Source organism: Mustela lutreola, chromosome 7 (assembly GCF_030435805.1).
Source record: "Mustela lutreola isolate mMusLut2 chromosome 7, mMusLut2.pri, whole genome shotgun sequence".
Taxonomy (NCBI): Eukaryota; Metazoa; Chordata; class Mammalia; order Carnivora; family Mustelidae; genus Mustela; species Mustela lutreola.
The window spans coordinates 146,067,753-146,079,084 of record NC_081296.1 but is presented as its reverse complement, the minus strand read 5'-3'; the positions used below and the strand labels follow the sequence as shown (position 1 = coordinate 146,079,084).

Below are 11,332 nucleotides of genomic sequence, written 5' to 3'. Positions count from 1 at the left end.
GCTTATCTTAGTCCGTGTTTGGTATCCAAGGATTAGTGATGATTTAAGGTACTGGAAATTATCTATAAATCTTAAGAGTCTCCAGGAGAATTTGATCTTATGCTGCTATCCCATATAAAGAAATATAATTACTGTCTGAAATACTTTGTCTCAGTTATTCTGTGAGTCTCTTGAGACTGGAGTATACTTTTTATCTTTAAAATGTTTACATCTTTAAAGTGTTATCTTTAATTTTTAAAAACAATTTTCATATGTCCATCACCTTGCACACTGCCTCGCATTTATAGGCATCTAACAAATATTGGATAAATCAATGCATGAAGCTAAAAATCAATCAAACACGAAGAGACTAGTTTCCATAGGAAGGATTCAGACCTCTGATCATTTGAAACAGTCCTCTGCTATGCTCCTGTTTATTTTCTCAAATGATTTTTGCATCTGTACATCCTAAGTATGGTTTAGTTCATTCAACCTTTCAATCTAAATATCCAAATTAAATCTCCAAGGACCATCGTGAAAGTTAATATATTTATTGAGAGGGATGTCCTGCAAGTTACTGTAGTATTTTATTTGGATTGAAGGCAGATAACTATAAATAACTGCTGGAAATAATTTTATTAAGCTGTGGAGCACATACTGTGTGGCAGATGTCATCCTGGGCATTTTCCTATACATCATTTAATCATCCCTTAGCTACGCATGTAATGTCAACCCTATTCCACTGCCTGACGTCTACTTCCAGAACGAAGGGCCACGTCCAAGGTCATTCAGATACTGAGGGAACTAGAATTTGAATCCGTGTGTGTCATTCTTTGCTATTGCATATCAATATAAAAATGAAATATCATTTTAAAAATAACTCAAGATTCCTGAGGATCAATCATGAGTGTACCGTATTTACCCAGCCACTCCGTCAAAGAATGCCATTTATCAAGAAACTACTTCACGAGAACTTTAACAATTTAGCTTCTCGAGTGATTGATTTCAGAGTTGACTCTCATTAGATACTTGCAGGCTATGTTTAGCAAAATGGATTATGTAATCCATTTTTTTGAACTGAATTTTTATTATCAAATATATTTTCTAGTCAACGAGTCATGATTGAACTTTTTGATGGCTCCAACTTCAAAACTACATCTTACATAATTCTGAAATCCGGCACTAAAAATATGTTGAGAAATATAAATTAGCATTTCTAGAGGGAAGAATGATGTGTGTTATTCAAGTGTTCTCTGGAAGACGGTGAAGTGTAGGGGCTAATGTGGTATAATCATTCTGACACTTCACCATCGTAGGCTTGCAAAGTCCGTTTATGTCTTCAAGCCTCAGTGTTCCCGCCTGTAAGCTGGGGACGACAAAACACAAATCTGTTTAAATTGCTTGTCAAATTTGCCATGAGGGCACAGAGGAAGCAGCTCTGAAAAGGCATTGTAAAACTCCAAAGTGAATGCAAGCTCTAGAAGGACGTCATGGTGCCCTGGGTCCAATCTGTTTCCCACAGTGGCGAGAACAGGCTAAACGTGGACCAGAAGAACAGTCACCAGTACTTCATAAAGAGCCGATGCACGCCCGTCAGTAATTTTGAAGGAGTTCTTCTAGATAATGCTGCCACTACCGATCCATCATTTGTTACGAACTTATCGTTTTCAACTGTTGTGGCCACTGGTCTTCCCTCTCAACCTGAGAAAGGTACAGAATCTTTATTGAAAACTATTACAGTTATTAACATCATCATAATTACCTTATAGTGATTAAGATGATCATAATTATATTTTCAGTCTGTCTTCTGTTTAAAACACAGTCTACGTGGGAGAGAGCCCCCACCGTGCCTTTGCAACAGTCAGGAGTGTACCATCCTAATCTGGCATCCTTCCAGCCCGGGTAATTGCATTCTGCTCACCAAAAACTCCCTGTACTTTTCCCTGGAGAAGGTCTCCCTCATTTCCTGCTCAAAACCAGCTGTGCTGTGGGGCTGGCAAGCAGCTGCCGTGTCGCTACCCGGAGGTGACTGTGTTTCAACACGGATAGGAACAAGGCTTGGATATTTCTGTGGCCAAGGTGCCAGAGGAAATCAAGGGAGTATTAGGGCATTTTTCTCTTGCTAGCAAATAAATAAATAAATAAATAAATAAATAAATAAATAAAATTTTTAAAAAACTAAACAAAACAAAAGTTCTCAATAATACTTATCAGTAGATGCTATAATTCAGGGGTAGTGGGAAGAGGGAAACATGGCTTCATTTTTGCATGTATTTTAAAGTAAAAAAAAAAAAATCTCCTCGTTACATAAGATCATGTACCTCAAGCTGCCACATCTCCAATCAGGGAACGAACAGTCTATTTTATTTTAATTGTTCATAGTTAAGGATGACCTATTGTGCCTCCTAATTAATTACTGAGTTTTTTGTAAGATTCTCTAGTTTAGAGCTCAAGTTGATATAAAATCTGGACCTCTTTCTGAACTGTGATCTTACAGATGTATTTTTGAATAAGAACATGATTCTGTTTACATGATGTTTAGTGAAAGGGACAATGTGGATGTTTGTGGCTTCATGTGGGCCTCCCATAAAACCCCATGCAGAAGATGAAACATGACACCCGCTTTGTAATCTATCCAAGACTCCTACCCAGAGTCCATACGTTTCATATGTATGTAATCAACTTTTATTGGTTCTTGAATTACATTCTGCTAGCACAGAACTCCCCTTTGCCAATTTGAACACAATAACAGAGCTTGGAAGTGTCATTAATAAAAGGCAGTGTGGCTTGAGCACAGCGAAACATTTATAAAAACTCTTGCTTTAAGGCTTCTTTTGGTGAAAGTGAAGCTTTAGAAAAAATACTTCACAGAAAAATAAGTCACCAAAATTAGAACCTCCACAGACTAAAAAGTAAGCAAGTGTTGATTCATTCGTTCCCACCTTTACAAAGTGCTTCCTGTCTCAAGGGCAGAGTTGAAACATGCATGCCCTGGATCTGGCCATAAGGAACTCACATGCGTGAACCAGCCCTAGCAGGTGAGAGATGGTGGAGTGTTATTATCTGAGAGTAAAGCATGTGGCTACAGAGGAATATTTCTAGAAGCAGATGAATACGTCATGATCCAAGACCAGAAATTGCCATTACCTTGCATACTCAGGAACTCTTATCAGGCTAGAGGAGACAAGTCATCCCTTTTATCTGGACTCCTACAAACCAAGTTCAAAATGCTAGATGTATAGCTACCAAAATGTTAACTGAATCAGTTTCAATGAGAAACTGACCTGACAGTGACAAAATCCTCACGTTGACCAAAATATTTACTCCCCATAGGCAGCTACACCAAGAAAGTCACTGAAGCTCAAAGGTTGCTAGGCAAGCATGGCCCTGGGTGGTAAGTGGTGAGTGGTGGTTCTGACATCTGGCCAGGACAGCCTCACAGCTGTATCACCACCAAGAAAAGCTCTTGGCCAAAGACTGCTTTTGCTGGGAGCACCACCAGGTCTAGTTGGCTGACTTCCCAGTTCTATGTCTTGGGCTGCTCTCCTGTCAGCTAATCAAGAAAGTTTTTCCCTAATAAACAGGACAAAGGCAACCAGGAACCCACTTCCTAAATCCTAACTTCATTCCAGTCCTGATTCTCAGACAGTACTGCTGATTCCTTGATTTGGGTTTGAGCCATACCCAAACTCCAGAGTATACTTAGGGTTTGCTGGGTTTGCACTCACAGACAGCTACTCTACCCGTTGTACGTGGATATGGTGATTTTAATTCTCAGAGACAAATCTTGATCCCAGGATTAGGGAGCACTGTGATCTCCAGAAAAAAAAATAAATTTCTGTGTAACCTGAACCTCATTCATTACACAACTCACGAGCACACACCCTTGTACACCACCTTGGTGTACTTTATTATGTTCCGTTGGCTCTGGCTCTTCCTTCTTGGTCCACACATGGAATTTCTCAGGCAGTCGCAACCCCTTGGCTTCTCTTGTACCTTTGACAATTTCATCACATGGTCCTTCCTTGCATCTGCCTCTTCTTGGCTATCCCATTGCTGTCATTATGAATCTGTTCCTGGCTACTTCCAGGCTGACCTACCATAGACATTGTATGGCTGCAGGTTCAAGCCCCCACTGCATACAGCTCTACATTGCCCCCCAAACCCTATGGGAGGTTGCTGTCTTCAGCCTGACTCAAAGATGCTCCCATCGGACCACTAATTGCCTGTGACAGCAGAGTACATCATGCCATGTCTGAGGATCAGCGTTCCAGGAGCCTGATGAAATCACTTCAATGCTCTGAACTTGGTTCTTGAATGCTAAGCTAGAAAAGCTAGTGCCTCTCTCCTAGAGTGGCTGAGAGAATCACAAGAATTAGATTCTGTAGCACAACTCCACAGGGCCTTGCACAGCTTTCCCTGTCTTCTGTTACTCACTTCCTGGCTTGCATCCCATTTCTAAGGCAGACTAAGGCCGCCCTTCCTCCCTGCCTGTGGGAACATTTCAGAGTCCAGACCTGTCCCTAGTTCGCTCTTACCATCTCTCCTGCTTTTAGGTGAATTGGAGTGAATCCCATGCCTTTAAGAAGGATCAGAAAAAGTGAAATCCTTTAGTCAAGGAGATTAATGACAAACCATGGGAGCCCTAAAATTTTGGAAAAACCTGGCTTTGATTCTGTAGGCAATGGGAACCCTGTAAGGTTTGAAGGATAAGTAATAATACATTATGATACTTTCTAAGGATTATCTATCCCTTAAAAATGGACATACAAAGGGCCATAAAAAACTCAAGAGACATGTACACCTCTGGAAATTGTTCTGGGCATGCCAAAGGGACAATGCTGGCTTGGGATACTACCTACCACTGTTCAAATCCTCCAGCCAGACCCCTACTCTAGCTAAGATTGACGTGAGCGAGAGTCAAGTTCTATCCCACCTCCCATTCTAGTTGTTTCTCCCTTTTCTCTTCCTTTCTGCTTCCTATTTGCCAGTGTTTTGTTCTTTATAGAGAAGGGTATTCTTATCCGCCATTTTTACTTCTCACTCTTGGAAATAAATGAGACAGGTATGATACCCCTAATCTATAGACTATGAAACTGAAGTTCAGATAAGCCTTGTAACTTGTCTGAGGTCATGCACCTGGTAAATGAAGATCTATGACCTGAACTTTAGTCTTCTCACCCTAAGATTCGTGGTCTTCCTTCAACAAGAGTGCTTTTATCACCTTGCACTCAGCTGACCACAAACGTTCCAAATTTTAAGCACTCTTGCAACTGACAAGTTTAGGACAAAACCTCAAAACACTGAAAGAAAATAAAACAATATTTTATTTAATTGATTCAGTAGACGTTGTAATGTATTTCTGTGTAACTCACAAATTCATTAGATCTTCTTTTTCAAAGGGAGATACAGAAACCTCTTTTTTTCTGGAACAATTCTTGAATTCCCAACGTTTCATACCCATGAGTTCCATATATGTGTACAGCAGGAACACAGGCATTCTCTCCTAAACATTCTGGCTTGAAGAGCTAATTAATATCACTCTTCTTTCCAAGATGAGATCTCAACGGCAACAGATCTACCTCACCATGAGAGTAGTCTTCTTCAGAATAATTACTCTCCACTTACTATATTAAATCCCTCTTATAACTTTTCCCTGTTGTTGTACCATGTTCTGGCTTTTATTCAGAAGAGCGATTGTCCATCCGTGCTAAGGATACTTCATTAAGAATGCATGACACCACTCATCACTCCTTACACTGGGATCTTCTGAAACTTTCACTGGAGCCCATGATTGGAATCCAAAGAGGAATCACCATTGCTTTCTCATCTGAAGGGCCAGAAGGGTTAGGGAAATGAAAGAGAAGAAAGATTATCAAGTCTTCGGGGGCAAATCTTATATGGAAGTAGGATTTTTAGTCAAAGGGGCCTCAAATTTCTTATTGTCCATTTTATTTCCAAGGAGGCAAAATAATTTCCAGGAGAAGTAATATGCCCTGAATCATGAAGCTGGTCAGCAGAAGTTGCGGATATCTTTCCCTGCATGTTCTGCCTCAGAGGTCCGAGGCTCTCTCACTGGTCTTGTTGTTTCAAACCAGTGATGCTCATGTACCCCCAAAATACTCTCCGCCTCATTGTCCCCTCCTCCTAGAATGTTCTTTTTCCTTTATGTAGGGAAAGAACTCTCTTTAGTCAGGTCAGTAACCAATGGCCACCTCCTCAGAGACACCCTCACAGATCATAACTTTCTGAAATAGATTCCCTCCTCAGTGGCTCTCCCCTCACCCTGCCTTATACTCCTCTGTAGACCCTTTTGACACCTGAAAATGTACTTTAAACTTGTTTGTTACTTCTTGGCTTTCACAGTAGGAGAGATTTTTGTATAAAGTAAGTATTCAGTATTTGGCCGGTGAGGGCTTCAGGGTTTAGTGGTTGAATAGAGGGTGTCATGTGGTGAAATTGCAAGAATCGCAAGATTGTATTCAACTCATGTAAAGCACTTAAAAATAGGAAGCCTCTGTTTGATTTTGTTTGGTTTCCCCACAGCATTCTTGCAAAGCAGGTACTTAAAAATAAGTATCTATGACCAGGAAGAGTGGCTTTGGGTTTCCAGCCATGTGTCTTACCAAATCTCCCTGTGGTCCCCCAAAAGTTCAGTTGCCTTGCAAAAGCCAAACATCTTGGCACCAGTTACTGTGGCTCTTCAAATGCAAGGTCCCTCCAAAATTCCCTGAGGATTTTCTCTGATGTCTCTTAATGGGCAGGAAAATATTATTCTGCCAGTGAGGGCTGGAGGATCCCAAAGCTGAATTAGGAGTGTGGGTGGCCCTCAAAATGCCAGTGGTTGGGCTGGTTCTTCAGAAGGGAAAGATGGAAGACAATTGAGAATGGCTCACTGATGGGATGATATAGCCTTCCTCCCTTCTGTTCTGTCTACATCCCCATATGTATGTAATGGTCTGGTAAGTCACCATAATATAAGTCTGCTACTGAGTTGCAGCAGATAGAAGAAGACCTTTACTTTGACCTGGGTGTGCCTTGGCTCATGCCTCATGCTTACTGAGCTGACTTCCTCTTCTGCAAAATGGCAGCAATCGCTCTTGTCCCATCCAAATGAGAAGTGTTGGGGCCTGGGGAGCTGACTTGCCTAAATACCTCTTAGGTCATGAAGTCCTACACAAATATACAGCTCCAATTATCTGCCACAAAGTCTCAGTAAATGGTGTCTTGTTTTGTTTGGTTTAGTTGTTCAGGACAATATGTTTGTCCTGATCTTGCATTCTGAGAGCTCACAGGAATTTTAAATTTAATTTGATTTCTCTGATTCTGGCTTTCCCTCCACTTCCTATTTCAAGAGTGATCCATTTCTCTTTGGTTTCAGGTTCTAACGATGGGATTTTTTTCCCCCTTTTTTCTTTTCTTTTTTTTTTTTGCATTCTGATTGCAAGCACAGCTTAACAAAGCCATATTTAAATGCAGGGAAATGTCACTTACATGTTAAAAAGCTCACAGAATCAAGTCAGTCTCTGCTGAATCTTTGAAGATGTTGTTTAATAAAAACCAAGAGATCTTTCTGACGCTGTCCAACAAAACTCTGGTAGATTTGTTCTGTGCATATTTTTGACAATAGTGATAAAAAAGTGGAGGGGGGGAGAGACAGGGTGCATCACAACAATCATTTTTCATTATAGTCAGATACCCTCCAGCTTCAGTGCAACACAGTCGATCCACAAAGATTGGGTATTAATTATGAAGGTGCACTTCAATTTATCAGCAAAGGATATCAAACAGGCCAAACACCACAGCCTCTCATATAATTTATCTCTTCCTTGTAGGGAGGCAGATAGCAACGATTTGCAAATTGCCTCCTCTGCAAAAAGAAGGGAGAAAAACATACACACACAACACACAATTAAAAGCAGATAAGCATCAGGCGATGTGTCACATTTTCAGCAGAAAGCCAAAAGTGGAGGTCTTAATCTCCGGGGTTGGTTTGCTTCCAGTACTCACTGATACTTCCCTTGATGTGACTACTTAACTCCTATTAAAATTAATAGGGGTCAGGCTTGATCATCAAGGGAGAGAGGGCCTCCTGGCGCGTATAGGCTTCAAGTAATAAGGATTTGGTGATTACTATATTATTTGTCTGTTCATTTTCAGATTATCTTGTAAGTGTATGCTCTTTGTGATCTTTGGTCCAATTATAAAGAATAACATGTCGTGTAGGATCTATTTTTATTAAAGCAGCTTTCTTCCCTTAAGAAGCATATAATTTGAGAGGGCATATTGACAGGATCTTAATACATAGAGCTCAAAACTTATTTGTTCCCCAAAGAAGTCATGTTAGTTACTGTCTCTAACCTAGGCATACTTTTGTGAGAACCTGGACCCAAAGATTTGAAGAGTATCAAATCATAGAAAAACCCAGTGGTTTTTCTGGTTTAGTAGAAGGAGAGAGTAAGTTTGCTCCAATCTGTGATCCCATCTCAGAGCCAAATGCAAAATCCACGGCAACAATAATTATCAAACTTCTTTGAGACTCCATTTACTCTTCTGTTAAATGGGTATAAAATCACCAGCTTCAATGCTCTGTGGGAAAGAAAAGCACATTTGAGTACTGAGTGTCATATGTAAGTTATAAATCATTGAATTCTATACCTCAAACTGATATTGCACTGTATGTTCACTAGTGAAATTTTAAATTTAAAAGAAACACTTATTTTGATAAGTGCAACTCTGATACATAGCTGGTGGAATTATAAAATGGTATAACCACTTTAGAAAACAGTTTGGCAGCTTCTTATAAAGTTCAGTGTGCCCCTATCCTATGAAGTAGCAATTCTACTCCTAGATATTTACCGAAAATTAAAAATATGTATGAAAATGAAAAGATCATGTTGAACTTTTATTTAACTGTTTTAAAAAAGATTTTATTTATTTACTTGAATGAAATAGAGAGAGCACGAGCACGAGGGAGGGACAGAAGAAGAAGGAGAAAGAGACTCTCCCACTGAGCAGGGAGCCCAATGCGGGACTCTATCCCAGGACCCCAGAATCGTGATCTGAGCTGACGGCAGACTCTTAACCAACTGACCCACCCAGGCGTCCTCCAAAAAAGACCATGTTTATAAAACCACCCAGAATAAGGAGCTGCAGCAAACGTGACAAAAGTTACCCAATGTTAGAGTGTCTGATCTGTGCATGGAGGAGGATCAAGGAGAACCAAAGAGTCAGAGTCCATGTTCCGTGTTCTGATGTATTGCCGACTGAATTCTGTGCATTAAAGAAAGGAGAACAACAAAAACAATGAACATGAATAACGTTGGCAGCGTACGAGACCTTTTAAAGGTACAGCGACAAAGAGGGCAGTCCTTTGAAACCAAGATGTTTGCCGTCATGAAAAATCACGCTGCACACCTCTCATTGTTCTCACTTCACTGCAGAGGGTGAAAGCCACGTCTCCAACCTCCTCCGATCTACAGGTAAGCATTCAGGAGCCTCTGAGATATGCTTTCGGGGCAGCTGAGTGCCGTGAATAGGATCAGTCGCTCACGGAGAAAGCAATGATGGAGAAAGGAGTGATGAGATGGAGACTTTTCAAACGTTTATGTGCAGATAAAAATGCTGTGCTCCGACCTATGGAATGAGAGAAAAGACTTGCAAAACCTGTGTTTGATGAGTGGCTAATATTTCACATGTATATGGAACTCCTACAACTCAACAGAAAAAAAATAAAATAAAATAACTGATTTGAAAAACGGAGAGAGGGCTTGAATACACATTTCTCCAAAGAATATGCACAAATGACCAACAGTTGCGGGGAAAGGTGTTCAATATCTCTCATCATCAGGAAATGCAGATCAAAACTACAAGAATTCACTTATCATCATGAGCACTGAGTACGGTATGGAAGTGTTAAAACACTATAGTTTACGCCTGAGACTAATGTCATGCTGTATGTTAACTATACTGAAATTAAAATTTCTAAGACAGGTAAAATAAAAAAACACATTGAGATATTCCCCCTCACACTTGTTAGAATAGCTAGTATCAAAAAGAGAAGAACTAAATGTAGAAACTTGTCCAGTCACTCTGTTGTACACCTGAAACTAGTATAATATTTTATGTTAACTATACCAATACAGAGGTTGCCCCTTAAAATTTAAAGTAGAGCTACCACATGAGCCAACAATTTCCCTTCTAAGAATACATTCGGAGAAAATGAAATCAGTATCTCAAAGACACGTCTGTACCTCCATATTCATTGCCACATTATTCACAATCGCAAAGCCATGGAAACAATCTAAATGCCTGCTTAGAAGAGAAAGAAGGAAGTCCTGCCATTTACACCAACGTGGATGAACCTCGAGGACCTTCCCAAATGAATGAAGTCAGATAGAGAAAGACAAATACTGTGCGATCTCACTTATGTGTAGATCTTGAATGCATTGAACTCATAGGAACAGAATGGTGGTTGCCAGGGTAAGGGGTAAGGAAGATAGAGGAATATTAGTCAGACAGTACAGACTTCAGTATGGTATAAATAGATTCTGAGAATCTAGGTAAACCATGATGACTATAGTTAACAATATTATGTTGTATGTTTGAAAGTTGCCGTGAGAATAGAGCTTTAATGTTTTCACCATAACAACACCAGCAACAAAATAGAAATCATGTGAGGTAAAGGATGTGTTAACAAACCTTATTGTGGTAAATATTTCGCAAGATATATACATTTCAATCAAAATGGGTAAAGTACCTCAACGTGAGACAGGAATCCCTCAGAATCCTAGAGGAGAACATAGGCAGTAACCTCTTCGATATCAGCCACAGCAATTTCTTTCAAGATATGTCTCCAAAGGCAAAGGAAACAAAAGCGAAAATGAACTTTTGGGACTTCATCAAGATCAAAAGCTTCTGCACAGCAAAGGAAACAGTCAACAAAACAAAGAGGCAACCCACGAAATGGGAGAAGATATTTGCAAATGACAGTACAGACAAAAGGTTGATATCCAGGATCTATAATGAACTCCTCAAACTCAACACACACAAAACAGACAATCATATTTAAAAAATGGGCAGAAGATATGAACAGACACTTCTTCAATGAAGATATACAAATGGCTATCAGACACATGAAAAAATGTTCATCATCACTAGCCCTCAGGGAGATTCAAATTAAAACTACATTGAGATATCACCTTACACCAGTTAGAATGGCCAAAATTAGCAAGACAGGAAACAACATGTGTTGGAGAGGACGTGGAGAAAGGGGAACCCTCTTACACTGTTGGTGGGAATGCAAGTTGGTGCAGCCACTTTGGAAAACAGTGTAGATATTCCTCAAGAAATT

The 11,332-nt window shown here is 40.0% G+C and overlaps 1 long non-coding RNA gene across 1 annotated transcript; it reads right to left on the bottom strand.

Moving 5' to 3' along the window:
* Positions 1-5,349: 5,349 nt before the first annotated feature.
* Positions 5,350-10,829, bottom strand: LOC131836971 (uncharacterized). The gene is made up of 4 exons (XR_009355863.1): positions 10,739-10,829; positions 9,155-9,615; positions 7,474-8,568; positions 5,350-5,809 (listed from the first exon to the last, which is right to left on the bottom strand). It is a non-coding gene; the product is annotated as an uncharacterized LOC131836971 (long non-coding RNA).
* Positions 10,830-11,332: the final 503 nt, after the last annotated feature.